General features: G+C 35.0%; 1 long non-coding RNA gene across 9 annotated transcripts; it reads left to right on the top strand.

Moving 5' to 3' along the window:
* The first annotated feature begins 3,161 nt into the window (after window positions 1–3,161).
* Window positions 3,162–6,787, top strand: LOC145587730 (uncharacterized). Of its 9 annotated transcripts, XR_014101392.1 has the most exons (11): window positions 3,162–3,457; window positions 3,576–3,669; window positions 4,123–4,206; window positions 4,355–4,807; window positions 4,888–4,958; window positions 5,087–5,153; window positions 5,436–5,507; window positions 5,647–5,837; window positions 5,945–6,047; window positions 6,242–6,307; window positions 6,417–6,787. It is a non-coding gene; the product is annotated as an uncharacterized LOC145587730 (long non-coding RNA). The 9 variants fall into 9 exon arrangements; XR_014101395.1 differs by lacking the exon at window positions 6,242–6,307 and having other exon boundaries at window positions 4,355–4,563; window positions 4,756–4,807; window positions 5,092–5,153; window positions 5,647–6,047; XR_014101391.1 differs by lacking the exon at window positions 6,242–6,307 and having other exon boundaries at window positions 4,355–4,563; window positions 4,756–4,807; window positions 5,647–6,047.
* Window positions 6,788–15,785: the final 8,998 nt, after the last annotated feature.

Genomic DNA, 15,785 nt, shown 5'->3' with positions numbered 1-15,785 from the left:
ACAAAAAAGGAAAAATAAAAAAAATCAAGAAATCGTTATAAAAAAGAGTATGATACAAAAAGAAAACTAAAAAATTATTATCATTATCAACAAAAAAAAAATAAATAAATAAAAAAAATAAAGAGAGAATAATGAACAATAAATTCGAGAAAATGATTTACTTATTTCTTGGATTTTACGTTCGGAGGCAATCATTCTTTTTAAGCAAATGGTAATTATCCTTTAAAGATGAGCAATGTGAGAATCATAATAAAAAAAAAAACTATAAAGATCTCTATTGTAATCTAATTGATCAACGAATACTATATTTATAGTATATTGATCATTTTAAGGAGTGTCCTAAGGTTGACTAATATTTCTAAAAATTTAATGAGCATTTTCAATCCAACTTTCCTTTTCTTTCTCTTCTACCTGTTTCAAAATCAGTTCATCTAAAGTAAAATCCTTAGATGATCAACTTGTTGAAGTCAACACAAATTATAACATTCCATTAATTTCATCAACAAACTTGCTTAAAGTGAATTTGTATTAAAAAATTTAAAAAAATAATCAAATTTGACTTTTGATCGTTGTTTGAATGCTAGGCAGAAAAGGTTTAAGTGAACGCACTCAATTTCTTGTGATACACATTACTAGGTCGTATTCCACATTCGCATACTAGTCCAATCATGGGTGACAAAGCAGCATTGGAGAAACTTAGAAAGGAACTCGAAAACCTAAAGGCCCTATGAGAAGAAGAAGCCCAAATGAAGGCTCATAAAAAGTAGAAAAGGCTAAAATAAAAGCAGAGAAAGAAAAAGAAAACATTCTGCAAGAAAAAGCAAGAGCCAAAAGAGTAGAGGCCTTGGAGAAATTGTCCTTCGAGCTAGCTTAGGGACAAAGTTCTTCAATTATGAGCTTGCACCACAACCTAGTGGCAAGACTCTCCCAGAAAAGTTCTTGACTACGGATTTACCAACCTTTAAGGTTACAGACAATACTAGGACTCAGTTAATGAGCTTTATTGGAATTATGGCATTAAAAGGGGTTGAGCATAGCTTATATGCATGTACTTTTCCTCTTTTATTAGACCCAGCTGCTAGATCATGGTTTTACAACCTCTACGAAAAACAAACTTCCACTTGGAGTGACGGTGTAAAAGCGTTTTTAGCCCAATATGGAGACAACATCGAGCTCACAACTACCTTATGCGATCTTGAATTGCTTAAGAAAGGGGAAGAAGAAGGCTTTATTGAATTCTTTTCCAGGTGGAGATAAAAGGTTGCTTATCTTTCACAAAGACCTCCGGATCATGAATTTGTCCCAAAGTTCATAGACAATATGTCTCCACCATACAAGTGCCATTTACAATACCTTGGTTTACACACATTTCAAAAATTCTATAATGTGGGAAAATAAATTGAAAGGGACATGATAAATGAAACCATGAATCATATAGATGGACTAGATTTTTAAAGAGGATTTCACCTACGTTGGAAACGGACATAGCTCGAAGACGCAATACCCAAGATGTTGTCAACAATTCAAGATGTAGCACCCTAGGTCTTGTTTTGTTTCTTTTTCTTTTATTTTCTTTATGATGGACTAAGAGATTTATGCTGTCAAATCTACTTATTATGTACTCTCATTAATTAATGAATAAAAATTATATTTTCAAGTACGTTTATCTTGTTCTTTTTTTGATCTCTTTGTTGTTGTTAGCTTGAATTAAATGAAACATATACATGCAAACACGTAATATCAAAAAAGGCATACTTACTCAACACTTTAAGAATTTTGATGAGCTTTGGCTTACAAGATGTATCGAATGAAAAGAGGCCCATCTTTTGGCCCACTAAAAAGAGATATGATGATTACTCCAACGTAGGAGGTAACTTGAAACTCCACGTAGATAATCTCATGATAATAACCTTAGAACAATCCATCTTTTGTTAGCCCTTTTGAGCTTCGTCAATTGAGCCTTACTTATTCAACCTACATTATTTCAAAACCTTGGGATGGGAATGGTGCAAAGAGATACGAATGAAAAATTGGGGGAACGAAATATAAGAGGGGGACACAAAATTATTGTAAACCCAAAAAGGAAAAATCCAGTGCAAAAGAAAAATATCGTTCTAACCCCAAAACCAAACTTGTCAAGAAAAGAAAAAAAGAAGACAAAAAAAGGAGAGAGAGAAGATAAGGAAAAAGACACCCAATGTAGAAGTTGTTGTACAAAGCAAAAGGATTTAATTTGAGAAGCATCAAAAGTAAGGGATTGAGGGAGTATGCTTGAGCATGTCCATTTTTATAACCTTGAACCTAGTCACGTCACAACCTTGGAAAGGCCCTCCTTGAGGTAGACCATAATCATGTAGCACAAAAATATCATTCTACGAAAATATGGCCCACCTTAGGCCTTTGCACATATGGACCTACTATTGAGTAGTTATGCCCATACATAAAATGGAGGAAGTAGAAATGGAGGAATGTTATGTATTTGTTGGTACATAACATGACAATTCGTAATTTTTTAAAAATTAATATTTGTACCGCTGAGATGTGAAATGTATCATTGTTATTACAATAGTACTGTAAATAGTTAAAATTACACTGAATATAGTTACAATGGTTTACTTTTGAAGCTAATATATGTAATACTAGGTTGTGAAATTATGCCATTGGAGTGTGATGGTATAATAGTAGTTGTAATGGTATTAAAATGACTATAGTGGTACAATTAAAACCTAAAAATTAAAGTGATAATATGTGGTGCCACACTAGTAGAAAAAATTTATTAGCAACACCCTATTAGCAACTCACGTTAAAAACTTTAGTTGCTAAAACACTAGTTGCAACTGGCTAAAATAATGCCAGTTACAAATAATACATCATTAGCAACTAACATAGTTATGTACGTTGCTAATAACTGGTGTATAAAAGTTAAATTATATATTAGCAACTAGCCTATTAAATGCTAGTTGCAAATATCATTCCATTCGCAACTAACATAAATAGGCCCGTTGCTAATAACAATTAAATTAATAATATAATATTTATTCACAACTGACATCGTGAGGCCCGCTGCTATAAAGTAACATGGAAATTCTATATTTTAACCTTCTCTCTCGTCAGATTAAAAAAAAAGGGAACTTGCCTTTTGTATTTTCGCTCATCAGATTAAAAAAACAGGGGAACTTTCTCTCTCATCAAATTCCAGTATTTTCGCTCCAGCCTCCTCACTTCCTCAGCTCCCTTTTTCCAAACCAGGCCCGCCTTCTCCATCCTCGCGAACCTGCCTTCCATTGAAGTCTATTGAACCCGCCTTCCATTCCTTCATTTTTTTCGTCCTAGAAAACCCTAACCCTAGAAAATCAAAGAGAAAGATGATTAAAGCACTCGCCAAGGCTCACTTTACGGCGCACCACTCTCCGGCAACCTCCAATTAAAGCTCGTGCGCAGAGACAAAATGAGAAAGGTAATGGAAATAAGAGAGATTTTTGTTTCTTTGATTTTTTGTTGTTAATTTATGTTGTGGCTTTTGGAAATTACCGAATTAATTAGGGTTTTTCACTGTTGATACTTGTACGACCCAGAACCAGCAAGCAATTATCACAATCCAAGAAGAAAAGATCCTAAGATCGAAACCTCCAAGATGTTGCCAACGACGTCAAAAGAGTGTTTATCAAGGTAATTTTGTCTATTAATCCCTTTTTTTCTGTAATTTTTCAATTGTTTGAAATTAAGCTTGTTGATTTTTGTTGATTTTAGTTTTGGATTTGGGTTTCTCTTTGTTTCTTTGTTAATTATGAATGTTGTGTGAAATTTTTTGCTTCACTCTGGGTCATTTCACGATCTGGAGCAGTCTTGTTCATATTTAAATTTCTGGGTTTTGCTGAGTTCGATTTTTCTAGGTTTATGGTTTCATTTTGGTGGATTTTGAATTAGATTTGGGGTCTGTGGTGGTCCATTTGGTGGTTCTAGTGGTGGAAAAGGCTTGGTAGTGGTGGTGAACATGGTAATTGGCGATTGGATAGTGGTCATTATACTTGAGGCTCTCTTTTCTTCTGTTAATTCTGTTTGCAAATTGTAAATATATATACTTGAGGCTCTCTTAATCAAATGAATGCTGTCTTGTAATAGGTATATTCGAAATTGCGAAGATATTGTGGTTCCTCACTATTATTGTTGTTTATCGACGCCGTGATAAAAACTATCAGATTCTAGGTAATGGTTCTTTATCTTTTCTGGGTTTTATTATAATTGGATTTGGTAAATTCATTAATTAGGGTCATTACTCTTATTAGTGTATATCGTGCAACAAAGAAATTTACATCGTTAATTTCTTGTATTATGTCTCATGATTGGTGGCCAGAATTGGACGAAATTGCTGCTAGAACCTGTGGACATTGGTGCGGTGGATACCGATTTGGGATTGTGTTGTTGATGTCGTTGGTGGCAAATTGATGGTGTTACTGCGGGCTGCTTGGGCGAATTGGAGAGAGGAGCACCGACAGCTATAGGATGCATGCAATTTTGGTGGTTAAATCCTTGTTTTTCCTCCCTCCCCTCTGTCCTGCTCAAGTATTTCTTTTCTCTCCTCTTTTCACGTTTTATTCTATTTCTGTTTGCCGTCAATTGCTGTAATTCCATTTTAGTTTCATCATATATATCATTCTTCATTTGTTATTTATGGCTGAAAATTATAATGTATTGTTGTAATCCCGTTGTTACTTGTTCTTCTTTGTGCTTTTATGGCTGAAAATTATAATGTAGCTGAAGAGACGCAACAATAGGAGATTATACCAAAATAGATAATCTAGTCCAGGTGGGCTGTTCTGCTCCTTCTGAATTTTAGCAGTGCTCTTTAGAATATTCAAATTTCATGATTAATGTCCTCTTTTGTAGATTGGCCACAATGCAATTATTGGCATGAGTTGTATCCTATGTGGACAAGTTGGAATTGCTGGTTCACTGACGTAAGATTCTGTGTTCTACCACTACTGCTTTTATTTTGGATGGTATTACCCTGCCATCTAGAGAAAAGTCAGCTTTCGGGTGAAGGTTAAATAAATGAATATATATGTTTTTTTTCCTTCTTCCTTAGGATAGGTGACTATGTTACATTGGGTGGCAGAGTTGCAGTTCGAGATCATGTCTCCATTGTTTCAAAGGTACACCTATATCAGTTCAGTTCTTTGTAGACAAACTTAGTGGATGTCGTCATCTCAAATTAAAATTTAGATTACCCTTTTATTCTTTGCCATGGGATTTGATTCTTTGGATACACTTGGAATTAACTACAATAAGGGCTGCTTTGAGTTTTAGTGAAACTTTTTTGAACTTTTTATTAAAACTACTATATCTAACTTTCTAGCATTAGATTCTTTATTTTATGTAGCTCTTAGATTTTCAATTGTAAACTCATTAAATTAACCGGTGCTTGGTCTTTTTAGGTTCGTCTTGCAGCAATTAGCTGTGTCACAAAGGACATCAAGGAGCCCGGAGATTATGGTGGCTTTCCCGAGGTATGTGTCTTTAATTCTAAAACCAAAAATGAATTAATTAAAGACTATAGGCTTTCCTGCAACATGTTTCTTTTGAAGTGATAATGGCAATTCAAGTTAATTGAATTGTTTCTATCTGGGAACTGAGAGTACTCTATAGGTCCCTGTCCAGCAATGGCGCAGATAATTGGCCACTCAACGTCGGAACTGTAAGGATATAAAGAACTCTTGAGACTATAAACAGCTGCTTTCTTAATACTGGCTTCCTGTGTTCTTGCATGGAAACTTGAAAGAGCAATCACGGTTACAAATGTCTGTTATTGTGACCTCCTTGGTGAAGCTGCTAGAAAGGTAAAAGAGTTTCAGCTGTGAACTATCCTTCTGAATTGCTGCTTTCAAGATAAATTTGGCTGATGCATGTTGGTTATTAACATCTACTTCCCATATGAGACATGGAGTTAAATAGTTGAGAGGATTTCAAGATGTAACTTCGGGAACTTCTGAAGGAAGAAGCATGCAGTCTACGATTTGTCGGATTACGAAGTTTCTTTTTCTTCAAAGGTACGGAGTACTTTTTCTCTACATATGTACTACGTATATTTTTTCTACAGCAGTGATATCACAATTTACGAATATATTGAATATATTTTATCCTGTTTTGAAGAGCTTGCTTACAGGCATACAATAGTTAACTTGATTACTTTAGTAAAGCTGTAAACTAAACTCCTTAATTAACATGTTTGCTAATTTGCTAGTTGCCATGAACTCAGTTGAATATGACTATTAGGACTTAGATACTGGTTGAATCAGAAATTCAGTTTGTAAGTTTCTGTATTGAATATGATTTTTATTCAGTTATTGTATAATGATGAAAGATGATGTCCAGATTCTACAGCCTTGATTAAACTAGATTTTGATTCATTTTGGCAGCTGGACAAGTTCATTCCCAACAGATCACAGCTATGGATTTCGATTACGCTCACTACACGCTGCATTTCTCTTCTTCGTGTTGTTGTTGTTCTGCTTATGCACGTTTTCTGCTTCTGTGCTACTGTTCTGCTACTTCATTATTTTTTGCTTAATTCATGCCATAAGTGTATGGGCTTTGGAGAGCAGTGAAGCACCCTTGGCTCTTGCTGTTGAGAGTCTAGAGCAAGAAGAAGCCAATGAAGGCCATTTTGCTAAAAAATGTTCAATGAGATACATTGGCTTTATGTGTTAGTTTTCTACATTAATCTTTAACATAACCTTGTAATTTTTTAAACAATTTGTTATTAATGTATACTATAAAATTAACGTAATTATTCTGTTATACTAGTAACTTCTGCTATATTTTGTAGATCAATCTAGTTAAAAAAAAAAAAAAAAATTGCATTTTTTTTTATTTTAAAAAATGACTATCTGCAACTGGCCTAATTATATGCCAGCTGCAAATAAGTAGTATTAGCAGCGGGCCTAATACTAGGCTAGTTGTGAATAATACCTCTTCTAATTTGCAACTGGCCTAGTATTAAGCCCATTGCTAATACTACTTATTTGCAGCGTGCCTAACACTTGGCTAATTGCAAATAATACCTATTTATGTTATAAAAAAGGACTATTTGCAACTGGAGTATTTATATGTTAGTTGCGAATAATTACTATTAGCAGCGAACAAGTGCCAGTTGCAAATACTATTCTCATTAGTAGCCTGCGCAATAGCAGCCCCACGCGCCAGTTGCTAAAAGCCACTTTTCGCCAGTTGCTAATAGCGTTTTTTCCACTAGTGCCATCATCTTTTTGTTGTATTAAGTTACCATTATGGCCTTGTTATGTACCAATAGGTACATAACTTTCCTCCCTTTAAAATGCCTCCATAAAATTCATGAAGTGTTGAGTAATGATTACAAAATCAAATTGAAAAAATGAAATAATTTTGATGATTTGATAGCCATTGGCTTGATTACATCATATTAGTAAAGCAATAGAATCAAACTAAATTCGATGTTTTTCATATCTTTTGCCAAGAAAAATAAGATGTCTATCATTTTAAAAAACCAATCATCTTATTTTCTTTTAATAATAGGGCTTTTTATTACCAAGGTGATTCAAGTTCTATATACATTGCCTAGTAATAAAATGAGTTAATATAGTAAATTGATTTGATACATCGACAACCTCGACGTCAACCTTAGATGTCTTTTATAGTTCTTGAGAATTAGCCAATTCATCATGAGCAATTAATTTAACCGTTGCGTGGGACATCTTCATCCTCTCTAAGCGAGGAACATTGATTGAACATGATCACTACAGGAAAAAATGATCGTTATCGCTATTACACGTATACCTCACTGCCAAGTCATCACGATAATTCAACTATTAAGTCAATAATCCTTGCTTTTTGAAAACATGTTTAATCCTCTTTCTTTATTTTTCTATGGGAAAGTTAGATTTCCCTTCCTTTTTTTTTTATGCAAATCCGTCTTTTTTGTTCATTTTTTAAGGGGGTAAGTCGGGATGATCCCTTTCGTTGACAAACTAAAACTCCAAAAATGATAACAAATTTTTTCTCTTTAGGGGCTCAAAAAAGCCAGGACATCCCTACTTCCCTCTATTTACAAATTTGAACACGCTAATTATGTTAAAAAATCAATGTCATGCAAAGCTTATTACGTACCATCATAATAACTTTAAATGACAAAGGGAAGAACATTACTTCCTACTTGATCAAACAATTTATGATAAACATATGCAAAATTTCAAAAATTGAAAACACAAATCCTAGAGCTTCAAATATGAGAAACATCCCCTAGCATATGTATACATGAATTCCAAAAGCCACCTATGTCTACAGTTGGGGGCTACCAAACTATAGTTTCACCATTAACTTTCGTTTTGAAATGAGACCATATTTTTGAAAGTGATTCAAATGATTTTATAAACCATTCTAACACTCCATCAAACCTAAGTTTGGTAATATTCATTTTCAAACTACGATGCTTATTTAACTGGAATAACTTCACTTTCAATTAGCAAAATATGAAAATGATGACAAACACTAAAAAGGGAGAGTGACGAGGGGAAAAGTAGGTCGTTGACTAATCCTCCCTAGGCCAAACAAAATTTATAAACACTTAACAAACCTAAATACAAGTATAGAGGTAAGTCAAGGGTCGAACCCAAAGGAACGGTTATGTTCAAGCGCTCTCAATTGTGCGCCTAAGCTAGTCGAAGTCGAAGGGTAAAGAGGTAACACTAACAACTACTAAAACAAAGAATCAAACAAATAAAATACTAGGGAATGGGGATCAACAAGTAATCATCACAATTGCAACAACTTGGGAAAAACATGCCAACCAATGGTTGTGAAGACTAATTATAAGAGCTATTAATTGGAATCAAAGAGCTATCCCCTAATCGTTAAGCTAGTGGTCCCTACGAATAACAAACTAGGAGAATCAAAATCCAAACCAATTGATAATTGCAATTCCTAAATCAATTGGTCGTGTCATTAGCAATTACAATGCAATCTAGCATAATTCTTAAGGCCTTATCGAATTACACACATGCAAACTTACATTAATCACTTTAATCTCAACAATCAATTAACACTATTCTCAAATTTATCACAATCAATCAATCATACAAGTTTCACCCAATCCTTAGCCAAACAACTACTCAAGAATCATCATCTAACAACAAACAACTAAGAAATCAAGAATCAACAAAATATCAAGAACAGTTACAATAATCAAGATCAAACATCAAAACCAAATCAAACAAACATGAATCTAAACAAAGCAATAAGATGAGATAGAGTTAGAAATGCTCATTGATAATAGAAAAGATCTTCAACACAATTGTCACCCTTGTATCATCAATCTCTCACATCACCATTGAAATATCTCACTTTCTCTCTCTAAATCTACTCCTAAACTAACCCTAAAACTAGAGAGAGAAACTCTCAACTAAGCTAAAATTATGATCAAAATTATGTCTAAAACTTCTTACAAAAATCGGGTTAGAAATAGGTATTTATAAGAGGCACAAAAAAGAAATCGAGTGAAACCGGAAATAGGGAGGAACGCCCGTGCGAGCAGGGGTGCGCGCCCGCGGAGGGGGCATGTGCGCCCGTGCAGCAAGGCAGTGCGCCCGCGCTTGTGGGTTAGGCGCCCGCGATCTTTTGGGTTTTTTCAACTTCTTTGTCGATGCGTTCGCAAATGGGTCTTCGCGTGCTCCACTTGATGAACATTGGGGGTGGCAGTTTCTAAGGGCCTCCACGGTGGGTTCAACATCATCTTTCATGAGAGCACGACTTGAGGGCGTAAAAGTTAGAAGTTGGAGCATTCAATTTCTTGTATCTTGAGATTTTCCAATGCTATGAGTTTACTCCAAAAGCATCTTCCAACTTAGAAAACAACCAATGTCGAGACCCGAACCTCGTACAATACCTACAACCACGAAAAGAGAAGAAGTAAAGGAGAAAACACTAGAAGAACCATGAAAACACAAAACAAGAGGGAAAAGGGAAACTAAGGAGAAAATGTATAAAACTAAGCATTTATTAAGAAAGAAAGTTATGAAAAGAAGGTAAAAACAACCTAAATACTCATCAAATGACACTCATCAAATGCCCCCAAGCTTAACTTTTGCTCGTCCTTGAGCAAAACCAAAATAAGTAAGGGAAAAATGATGAGCTTATTCAAACAAACAAAAGAAAAATAGAGGAGACAAGAATATACACTAACTCACTTTCTTAGGAATCACGATTGTTTTTAGCTACAACAAACCCTTAAAACCCCAAATTCGCCAATGAGGACGAGTGAGGTCTCGTGAGGGTTTCCTAAGAGGTTAACTCACAACTCTCTCAATGCAAACAAACAAGGAAAAACATGAAAAAGAAACCAAAAGAAAAGAAAAGAAAACAAATGTTCATGAATGGACTTTTGCTAATGAACTAGCACAAATGAATGTAATGCTTTCTAAACAAATAAAGGAGTGCACGTTTCAAGATATCCAAGGTTGATTGAAACATAAGATATTCTAAGCATAGAGAACTAATAAGACACAATTCACATTCATCCCAAACAATCTTACCACGTTCTCCTAACTAGTTTCAAATCCACCTCTAGTGAACATCTAAATGATAACTTGAAGGAACCGGAAAAGAAAGTGATTTAGGGCTACTCGACATCTTGACTTTGCACACCGCTCCATAGGCTTGACTCACATCTCCCTCCACCGACTTGTGACTCAACCAAAAAGGTCAAAAGCTGTTCTAAAGGGTTGTAATGTAAGGCGAAAAGGGTGAAGGTAGGCTAAAATTTGAAATTTGGTGGTATACCTATATTGTGAAGCAAAGATTGGCCAAATCTTAACTCCAAAACCAAGTAATCACCAAACAAAAACACCAACACCCCCAAGCTTATTCAAAACCAAAATTACAAACATATATACAAGAAGCGTAATAACGCTTCCCCCCAAGCTTGAACAAAGCATTGTCCTCAATGCTTAAAATAGGGAGAAAGACACTTACATTAAAATATTTTTGAGCTTTTCATTTTTCTCGTTTTTTTCACTTTTGCCAAAGCATTTGAATTTGCTTTGCTTTTTCTCATTTTTTCATTTTTCTATTTTTTCACTTTATTTCATTGTCCTCGCCTCTTTTAACTATGGATGGCTTTTTCAACTTGGCATTTGCCTTTATTCACAAAATATTTACAAAACAAACTTGCTTACATTATAAGAACCAATATTCAAACTCATCCACCACAATCTCCAATAATAATGATCAATTGCTTCACAAAAACGAAGAATGGAAACAAGAATGAAACAAAAGGCTCAAAATATAAAGATATGGCTTGAAAAGAAGGTTATGGCTCAAATGGTTAGCAAGTAGGCAAATGAAAACCCAAAATAAAGAAATTGAAATCTATCCTAGAAAAGGAAAAATCAACACCCCGAAAAGATGCCTTTGTCCTTCCTAAGTGGCTCGGTTGCAATCTTGGGAGACAAGAGTCAAGTTCTAGATAAAGCATATAATAGTCAAGGATCCATGTGCCGCTCATGCAAAATATGTAGAAGGCTTGAAAAGAATGAAACCTCACATGGTTGTAACAATAACTCACTATTAGTTTCAAATTCACCAAAGGGAGCAACTCCAACTTTCCACAAACAATTAGAATCCAGCTTCAACGTCCCAAAAGTTCTAAAGACACTACCTTAGCATACTCTATCCTAGAATCAACCAAACATACTCTCAAACCATGCACACCGTTACCATTTAAGAAGAAAAGCATTCAACTATACAAGTCCAAAAGTATTATGTCCAAAGCAAGAACAAAACAAAACACATTGCAAATTTGCCTTGATAGAAACAAAAAATCTTTTTGGAATTTTTCAAAATAAAAGAACATGGAAATGCATATACAAATGTGCATGGCATATATGAATCAACATCCCACCAAACATGATAGAATACCCTCCCCAAGCTTGAATGAGACAATACACTCAAATCATAAATCAAATAATCCATGGGAGGGGAAGAGAAAAAAATCAAACCAACAATACCAACACGTCCAACAAGTCATCAACCATTGGAGAAAGAGCAAGGAAAGATATTACCGGATATAAGTGGGTGTTAATACCCATAAATGACCCAATTAAAGCTTTCAAAATCACTTTCCTCTAGAATTGAATCTTGCTTTCCATATGCTAGCAATTGTGGTCCCAAACTTCCTTGATTCTTGATCCAAGCCAAAGCACCAAAGTATATTAAGTCATGTACCTAGCAAAAGGCACACAAACATTTCCATGAGAGAAAATCTATTCTAAAAAGAAAAGAAAATGAAAGCAATAAAACACGGGTTACTTCCCGAGAAAGACTTGCTTAAGGTCCAAGCTTGATCGCTCTAGTAAATAATATTGCAACAAACACAAGAGCTTGTCAAATGCAATACTACACATTTCATAAGATGGAAGGTAGGCAAATGACGGGAAGAGGATGTGCAACAAGTTTAGTGCACACCTATGAGGAGAGAGATCCCAAGAAAAGGAAGAAAAATCAAAAGCAAATTCAACAAAATAAGAAGAAGAAAAAGAAATAGAAGAATAAGGCAAACTCTCCTCAAAATTTTTTTGGGTGCATAATCACCCTTTTCCTCAATAGAAGACGAATGAGGGACATGAAAATCATCATAGACAAGGGGGTCCCCGATAGGCTCATTAACAAAGGAAGGGAGGGACATAGGAATGTAGGGGATATGGTTAAATCTACTTGACAAAGGGACATGAGAAAAGGGAATAGGGGCTATGGTCTCACAAATGAACTCTTTTTCACCACCATGCCTCAAATCACCAATAAGAGCATGGAAATCAATCATAGAATCCTCAAAAGAAGAACACTCATAATCTCCATCTCCCTCAAACATCCAACTTCCAAGAGGAACTACATAATCCCCTCCATTACAACAATGAACAACAACTCCCTCAACATCCTTAAAGCCCAAAGTCTCAAAACCATGCATGAATGGATGCAAATTCATTTCAAACTCATCTCTCTCCCATGAATCATCCTCAATGAACTCATTTAAAAGGCTATGGGTTTTCATTTGACTCTCAAAGAACTTATTGGACATAACCAACGAGTCCAAATACTCATTGATAGAAGAATCACAATCACGCACTTGAGACTCATCACAATCAACCAAAGAAGGGGAGTTTAGATTCACAAAATCATCCTCAACACACATATTAGATTAAGCATTTTCACAAACAAGCATCAAAGATGACAATTGGCTCTCAAGCACTTCACGTCTCCTTCTTTCCTCTTTAAAACACACATCACTCTTTTTCATCACCTCTAATTGACTTCTCATAGAATTAAGAATTGAATCCTTACGCCCAAGCTCATTACTAAGCTCAATATGCCTAATTTGAGTTTCAAAAATAGAAATAAGAGATTCAAAAGGTGTAGGAGGTTGAGGTTCAACAAAAGAAGAAGTACAACCTGGAAGAATCAATATTAAGATCACAAGCATATTCATCACATTAGGGAGTGGGGGCACAATCAAACACATGAGATTCGTTATTAAGGGAACGAAGCACATCGCAAGAAGGAATGGTAAATAATGAAGAAAATTGAAACACACCATTAGCATCAACTTGAGCATGTACTTCATCATCATGAATAATAGGGGAAATAGAGTTGAAATCATTTGTTCTAGGTTCAATCATGGGATCATATGACAAACCATGGGAATTCATGCTAACATTAGAAGAATTAAAACATTTTACATCAATATTAGAATCATGATTACCCTTATTATAGACATCCCAAGAAAACCAAACATAAAAATCCCAAGCATCATCCATTGACAATGCTCTAAATTCACCATTATGTATGCATTCAACTTCATCCCTATTTTGCTCATTCATACCAAAATAACAAATCTCACAAGCTTCCCAAAGATTACAACAATTATAATAAAAAAATCCCTCAAGTCTATTGAAATATTCACAAAAAGGCTCATTATCATATTGTGGAAATGAGAGACATGCGAATTTTTTCTTTTTCTTTTTTCAAAACAAGAAAAAATCAAATAACAGAAAAGTATATACTAAGACCTACACTCAAGCAATCAAAAACACTCAAACATAGATACCATTACCCGGCAACGGCGCCATTTTGACGAGGGAAAAACTCGGTCGTTGACTAATCCACCCTAGGCCAAACAAAATTTATAAACACTTAACAAACCTAAATACAAGTATAGAGGTAAGTCAAGGGTCGAACCAAAGGAACGCTTATGTTCAAGCGCTCTTAATTATGCGCCTAAGCTAGGTCGAAGTCGAAGGGTAAAGAGGTAACACTAACAACTACCAAAACAAAGAATCAAACAAATAAAACACTAGGGAATGGGGATCAACAAGTAATCATCACAATTGCAACAATTTGGGAAAAACATGCCAATCAATGGTTGTGAAGACTAATGATAAGAGCTATCAATTGGAATCAAAGAGCTATCTCCTAATCGTTAAGCTAGTGGTCCTTACGAATAAAAAACTAGGAGAATCAAAATCCAAACCAATTGATAATTGCAATTCCTAAATCAATTGGTCATGTCATTAGCAATTACAATGCAATCTAGCATAATTCTCAAGGCCTAAATGAATTACACACATGCAAAATTACATTAATCACTTTAATCTCAACAATCAATAAACACTCTTCCCAAATTAATCACAATCAATCAATCATATAAGTTTCACCCAATCCCTATCCAAACAACTATTCAAGAATCATCATCTAACAAAAAACAACTAAGAAATCAAGAATCAACAAAATATCAAGAACAATTACACTAATCAAGATCAAACATCAAAACCAAATCAAACAAACATGAATCTAAACAAAGCAATTGGATGAGATAGAGTTAGAAATGCTCATTGATAAGATCTTCAAAACAATTATCACCCTTGTATCATCAATCTCTCACATCACCATTGAAATCTCTCACGTTCTCTGTCTGAATCTACTCCTAAACTAACCCTAAAACTAGAGAGAGAAACTCTCAACTAAGCTAAAATTATGATAAAAAAATTATGTCTAAAACTTCTTAAAAAAATCGGTTGTTAAATGGTATTTATAAGAGGCGCGGAACAGGAATCGAGCGAAACCGAAAACAGGGAGGAGCACCCGCGCGGGCAGGGGTGCGCGCCCATGCTCTTCTGGGTTTCTTCGACTTCTTTGCCGCTTCGTGCGTTCGCAAATGGGTCTTCGCGCGCTTCACTTGATGAAAATTGGGTGTGGTAGTTTCTAAGGGCCTCCACGGTGGGTTCAACACCATCTTTTACGAGAGCATGACTTGAGAGCGCAAGAGCTAGAACTTGGAGCATCCACTTTCTTGCATCTTGAGCTCTCTAAATGCTATGAGCTTACTCCAAAAGCATCTTCCAACTTAGAAAACCACCAATATATAGACCCGAACCTCGTACAATACCTACAACCACAAAATGAGAAGAAGTAAAGGAGAAAACACTAGAAGTACCATGAAAACACAAAACAAGAGAGAAAAGGGAAACTAAGGAGAAAATGCATAAAACTAAGCATATTTATTAAGAAAGAAAGCTATGAAAAGAAGGTAAAAATAACCTAAATACTCATAAAATGAGTGACATAAATGGCACTCATCAGAGAGACAAGTGTTTGCTCACATTTTCATATCTTTGTTGAAAAGTTGCAAATTATAACTTACCATCATCAATTATGGACAAAAAAGTCACACTCAATTACGAGTGAGGCTTTTCTTTCCACTTTGG

Source organism: Chenopodium album, chromosome 17 (assembly GCF_948465745.1).
Source record: "Chenopodium album chromosome 17, dcCheAlbu1.1, whole genome shotgun sequence".
NCBI classification, from domain to species: domain Eukaryota; kingdom Viridiplantae; phylum Streptophyta; class Magnoliopsida; order Caryophyllales; family Amaranthaceae; genus Chenopodium; species Chenopodium album.
Note: the sequence above shows the minus strand (reverse complement) of the source record. Positions and strands in the feature narration are given on the sequence as shown.